At 42.5% G+C, this 6,913-nt stretch overlaps 1 pseudogene; it reads left to right on the top strand.

Moving 5' to 3' along the window:
• Positions 1–5,683: 5,683 nt before the first annotated feature.
• LOC137246028 (pyruvate dehydrogenase E1 component subunit beta, mitochondrial-like) lies at positions 5,684–6,624 on the top strand (annotated as a pseudogene).
• The last annotated feature ends 289 nt before the right edge of the window (positions 6,625–6,913 follow it).

The raw sequence follows: 6,913 nt of genomic DNA, 5'->3' as shown, positions 1-6,913 counted from the left end.
ATTTGTTCGATCCTAATTTTTCTTTAACTAAATAAAGCACTATTATAACGAGAAATATCTCGCTCTGCTCTTTTTCCTTTGCTTATTAAAATCATCCAAACACAATTGTGGTGCCTCCACTCCCGTGCCGAGTTGCGACACACCACAATTGTTCATGGTCATTCTCAGCGAAAAAGGAACCAAGAGTGAGTGTGGGAGCGCGTTAACGGAATTACATAGCGATATAAACAATTGTCTATCGTCCCTCAAGTGTCACAAAATCGACACATACAATTGGGATGCAATTTTAACATATTTGTGTTCGACAAAACTACCGGAAAGTACGTTGGCTCTATGGGAACAGAGCATAGACCACAAAATGGACATATCTAAGTGGGAAGATATGGACAAGTTTCTATCAAACAGGTTTCAGACACTGGAAACAGTGTCTAGCTTCACTGGCACTAACGGCCAAAAGGGACAAAAGCCATCAAATACTCGGCATGTAACCGAAAGCCCCATTAAAAGAAAAAGGTGTCAAACCCCATATAAAAACCAACATCAAAAGTTTTTTGCAAAATGTGCAAAGCTGAACACAGGTTACGGAATTGTCCCCGATTCTGTGATTTGACCCCAGTGGAGAGAATCAACTTCATCAAATCCACTGGGGGATGCCTGAACCGTTTATACCCAGGACACACAGTGACGAGGTGCAACAGTTCGTACAACTGTGCCAAATGCCACTCTCGTCACCACACGCTCCTGCATGCGGATACAGTTCAGCAAACTACAAGGCGCAATCCATTTAAAGACGCGGATAATATCGCGTCAACTTCAGCACAGGCACAAAAAAGACAGGAATCGGGGCAACCACATTCTTCTGCGAACCAGAATATAAAATCCTGTCATGCTAATTCCAGCACAGGCGTGCTACTAGGAACTGCTCGCGTACACATTCATCATAATGGTACCGACTTCTACGCGCGGGCACTAATTGATTCAGGGTCTTAATGCTCTTTCATGACAGAAAGACTAAAACGCAGAATCAATTTGCGGGAAGGAAAATGCATGCCCAAGTTTCAGGCATCACCAATGCAGTATCTGCTCAAGTGAAAGAGGCAACCACCATCGAGCTACGTTCCCCAGTGGATCCATGCTTCAGCTTGACTACTCCCGTTCGTATTCTAGCCAAACTTACTGGAAATCTGCCATCCTGCCATATCAACACAAAGACTATGCAGGCATTCCCAGATTTGGTTTTGGCAGACAAGAGGTTCTACGTCAACGAAGATGTAGACCTCATACTTGGTGGAGACATATATCCCCAAATTATATTGAGCGGTCTGAAAAAGAATGTAATTAATACACTTTTGGCCCAAGAGACAGTGTTCGGTTGGATACTAACCGGTCGCATCGAAGCACCGAGTCCAACGAAGAGCATCGTGTCATTTTACAACGAAGTTGCATTGGACAACCAACTAAAAGCATTCTGGGAGTTAGAAATTTGCCAAAAGGCGAAAGCATTAATGCGGATGACGCATATTGCGAAAAACTTTACAGAGAAACAACCAAAAGAAATGAAGATGGAAGGTACATCGTATCTCTCCCATTCAAGCAAGGTTAATCAGAAGAGTTAAGTTTAGGAGGATCCCTTAAGCGCGCATGCTCGCAATATTTTCGAAACGAATCTCGGTTAATAAAAAATCCGGATTTAGGGAAAGAATATATTAGGGTACTCTCGGAATACCAGACGCTCGGACATATGCAGAAAATCAGCAGTATAGTCGTGGCAGATGACACAAATAATTACTTTCTGCCACACCACGCCGTTGTCAAAGCAGAAAGTATAACGACAAAAGTCCCGAGTCATTTTCAATGCCTCAAGCCCGACGGCTAATGGCACCAGTCTAAACGACATTCTCTTACCTGGCCCAGTACTACAAGCAGATCTCCCAATTCTTATTCTACGTTGGAGACTCTATCGATACGTCTTCAACAGTGATATAAGAAAACTGTATAGGCAAATTTGGATGGATGCCAACCATACCAAATTTCAGAGGATCGTTTTCCGAAAACACATTAGTGAACCAATAGGCCTCTACGAAGTAAAGACATTAACGTTCGGAGTTAACTTCGCTCGATACCAGGCCATCAGGATGCTTCTACAGCTAGCTGACGATGTTGAAAATTCCCATCCAACAGCATCGAGCATCCTGCGAGAATGCATGTACGTAGACGACGTATTAGCCGGAGGACACACCATTGCATCGACCATTAAGGCCAGGGATGAAATCCGACAGGTACTTCAGTCAGCTGGTTTTCCACTTCGTAAATGGACATCAAACTCGGAGGCAGTTCTAAAAGACATCCCGAAAACAGATCGACTAAGCGAAGACTTTATGGCGTTCGAAGACACCAGCACCGTGAAGGCATCGGGCATAAGATGGAATGCTCACTCCGATCTCTTTTATTTTAAAGCAGGACCACTGGAGGATACGGAAAATTTAACTAAGCGAGAAATATTGTCATCCATCGCTAAGTTTTTCGACCCATTAGGGTGCCTCGCCCCAATGGTCATAGTGGCAAAAATATTGTAACGAATTTACTTGCAAATCCTCTTATTTGCCCTTTTGCTAAGTTCGTATCACTAAACTGTTGAATAAATAACTCCAATATTGAATAATGGAACATTGCCTTTATTAAAGTACTTCACAATAACACTTATACTTCGCAACTAGCTGGCTTAATAACCAAACTGATAGCCTAAATGAAACTGACTTTCAAAATAATACTGCTATGGCTCTCTAGATAGCGTCTTAATCGAAACTGCTTGATAGCTCAAATCAAACTGAATTCCAGCGCCTCTACATTTGCTGCCTTTTATACTCTCTGATTTCAACGTTCGCATCTTCTAGGTGTTCCCAGAATCTACTAGTTACCATCAGCTCTCAAACTTCTCAGCTGTAGCTACAATTGCACGATTTTATAGCTTCTCTCATTGCATACTTTCAGGAGTATCTCAGATATATGCATGTGTTTGTGCATTGATTCTCCGCTGCTCGTATACGTACATGGTACATATGTGTAGACGCAATTATTGTTTCGTTTATGTAGATACATAATGATTGAATTATTGATGTAAATTCACGTCACTGCTTAGCATCGGCTTAGAGATAGCAGCACCCCTTAGTTTTGCTAATATACCTAACAATATTAATGCAGAATATTTGGTTAGAAGGCACCGGATGGGACGAGCCTGTCTCACCAAATACATCAGAACGGTGGAAAAACTTCACCCAACACTATGGCGAAATAGATAACATACGGATACCGCGGTGGGTAAATTTTTCCCCGGAAGACGAAATAGAAATCCACGGCTTGTGTGACGCTTCCGAGAAAGCATATACTGCAGCGGTATATATGCGCGTAAAAAGAGACGATCAGGTTTTCATACACTTACTCTTAGAAAAAACCAGAGTAGCTCCAGTAAAAGCCATCTCGCTACCGCATTTAGAACTCTGCGGCGCCGTGCTGCTCGCAGAAATGATGGGATCAATATTCCGAAACATTCATTTGGGACCAGCAAAAGTTCACCTCTGGACGGATTCAACCATCGTACTCGCATGGATACGCAAGCTGTCCTATACTTCGTCAACCTTCGTCGCACATCGAACCACCAAGATACTCGACATGGCAGGTAACAAGGACTGGCTTCACGTGGACTCGGAATCTAACCCAGCGGATTTAGGAAGCAGAGGACTACTAGCGTCAGATTTGGTCAACAATTCGTTGTGGTAGCAGGGCCCTTCTCTTTTATGCATACAAATATGAACAAATATGATTCATATATGACTATGCGAACATCTACGGTTCGGAATTACGAAAAAATTTTTTTAGGTAAGACCAGAGTAGCTCCAGTAAAAGCCATCTCGCTACCGCATTTAGAACTCTGCGGCGCCGTGCTGCTCGCAGAAATGATGGGATCAATATTCCGAAACATTCATTTGGGACCAGCAAAAGTTCACCTCTGGACGGATTCAACCATCGTACTCGCATGGATACGCAAGTTGTCCTATACTTCGTCAACCTTCGTCGCACATCGAACCACCAAGATACTCGACATGGCAGGTAACAAGGACTGGCTTCACGTGGACTCGGAATCTAACCCAGCGGATTTAGGAAGCAGAGGACTACTAGCGTCAGATTTGGTCAACAATTCGTTGTGGTAGCAGGGCCCTTCTCTTTTATGCATACAAATATGAACAAATATGATTCATATATGACTATGCGAACATCTACGGTTCGGAATTACGAAAACATTTTTTTAGGTAAGACTCCATTGTTGTCCCCAAGTCCCAGAGTTCATACGAGGAAACAACAAACAAAAAAACCGAAATATCCAACTCGCTAAAAAGGTTAGCGGTGTTGGCATCTTAGACAAATGGAAATGGCTATACCTACGGGATAAAGAAATATGCGCATGGAAAAGATTACACTTGGTACAGAAGTTCTTTTGTATATTGCCGAGCAGGGTTCTTATCCACAAATAATCGAACTATTCAAATTCCCAGCACAACATTGCCCAAAAATACTATTTTTATCATTATTACATATAAATCCACCAATCACTGAAGTACGACAAGAACTGTTCGGTCAACTTATACCGACGTTACTTAAAAATCATCCAAATTCAAGTGTCATACTCTTAAATGCCTGAAATTCGGCGAATTTTGGCGTCGTTCTAAGACCTATTATAATGCAAGCCATGTCGGAATGATATCAACGCGGCACCGAATATGAACAGGCTAAGTTATCGCGCAGGCTCGATGTTGCACAATGAATGAACGTCCATTTCTATTTGTTATCGATTTGGCATGCCTTGCTTCGCGCCGTGAATACTTGAATTTGGAAATATGGTTAAGTGACAAGATACGCGAACACGGCGAAATTTTTAAAATGTCTGCAACGTCGTTGTCCACAAATAAATGCCAAAATACCAGAAAGCCAATTACCATCTAAAGAAGCTCAACTACCCCCGGAAGCCGTGACAACTATGTAATGGTAATACAACGACAACTATGTTGTAATGCTTACAAGCGTGACCTGGCAATGTTCCTCCAGAACTAGCGGATCTTATAATACAAATGACTGCAAACTGTTCTATAATGGCAAATAAGGCAAGAGCTGTCGTTTCCCCATTAGTGCCACAACTTCAGGGTGTTATGAGCGGTCATCGCGGTATGTATATGGGCGGCGGTGTTCCAGGTGTACCACCGTCACCATTCTCTGCAAATTTAAAGGCACAACAAAGGTCCAACAATGGATATGTTATCAAATTGAACAACCAATATTGCAAATCTGGGCGAACCTAATGGAAATGTTCTGGGTAATTTTAGCATCGACCCCAGCTTCACCATCACGGCTTAGGCATCCAACTGCCAGCCCATATCCCCTAAATGCAATGCAAATACCACCGCCAAATGTTGGTAATATGCCACGTATGCCACCATCAGCACCACAGCCACTTGACCCACCGAACCAGAACGCTTTATTGTATGGGGATCAATAAATAGAACTTCATCATCCACATAGCCAACAATATAATCCTTGATTTTGGACCTCCACCGATCATGCCACAACTACCCGCGAACGCAAAACCAGTTTAAGTGCCGGGGTAGAAATGGGATTTATATCACTGTGATGTTTCGCTGGCATTGCGGTTGGTGCTGCAATGGCAGGGCTAAGATCAACTTACGAGTTCAAGACCTTTCACTATTCAATGCCGGCCATTGATTACGCCATCAACTCAGCAGCGAAAACATTTTTTTCACATGCCGGCCATTGATCACGCCATCAACTCAGCAGCGAAAACATTTTTTTTACATGCCGGCCAGTATGGTACATGTGCCAATCATTTTCGCGGTCCCAATGGCGCTGTGACCGCTTCGCTGCTTGGTATACACCTTGTCCTGGCTTAAAGGTAATTTCACCTTATGACAGCGAGGATGCTCGTTTGATGAAGTATGCTATACAAGACCCGTGGTATGCCTCGAAGATGAGAGGTTATATGGCAATGCATATCGAGTGAATGACTAAGTGGGATACAAAGAATTTATTACCCATTGGTAAGGCAAAAAAGAATGAAACATGACAATCACGTCACATTGGTGGCACACTCGAGTGCAGTAGAAACTTCCGTAACAGCTGCAGGCGAACCAGCAGGAAGAGCATTGAAGCTGAAGTTATAAACTTGCGTTTCATACGTCCACTTCATATGGATACCATTCACAAAACAAAAAAAAAAGGGGACGCATCATCTCATCACTGTGGAACAAGGAGAGCCACAACATGGTCTTGGCGCTGAAATTTGTGCGCGTATTATGGAGGGCGAAACTTTCTTCCTTAGGTATGCGCCCGTATAGCGTGTATGTGACGTAGATGCACCCGTGTCATATGCAAAACACTAGACGCTAATGCATTGCCACAGGCACACAATATTGTCGAAACTGTAACCAAAATTATTGGATCTCAATATTATATAGATTTATGTATCCTCATCTGAATGCACATTGAAGCTGCTGGATTACACGGTAATTCACAAAAGGACAAACATACAACACGATTTAATTGTTTACAGGGGGTGGTGAAATTCAAGTAAACTTGTCCGGCAAACAACAAAAAAAGGGCTATATATTGCTGTTAAATGTAGACTTCTGGTCCCTTGTGACCTTGAAGGTAAATGTGTAGAACCACGCTGGCAAGCTGATGACCATGTTAAATCGGTAGTTTAGCATTATGAAGGCAAATGTTTTGTTTCGTCTTATAAAGATGGTTCCATATGTACTTGGCGAACTAGACCGATCTATTGTTAGCTATCATGAATAATTTTTTAAAGAACGCGTAGTGAAAAATATACTTATTTATAAAGTCGGTT

Source organism: Eurosta solidaginis, chromosome 3 (genome assembly GCF_040869045.1).
Source record: "Eurosta solidaginis isolate ZX-2024a chromosome 3, ASM4086904v1, whole genome shotgun sequence".
Lineage (NCBI taxonomy): Eukaryota > Metazoa > Arthropoda > Insecta > Diptera > Tephritidae > Eurosta > Eurosta solidaginis.
The sequence above is the reverse complement of the archived record's forward strand: the minus strand, read 5'-3'. Positions and strand labels throughout refer to the sequence as shown.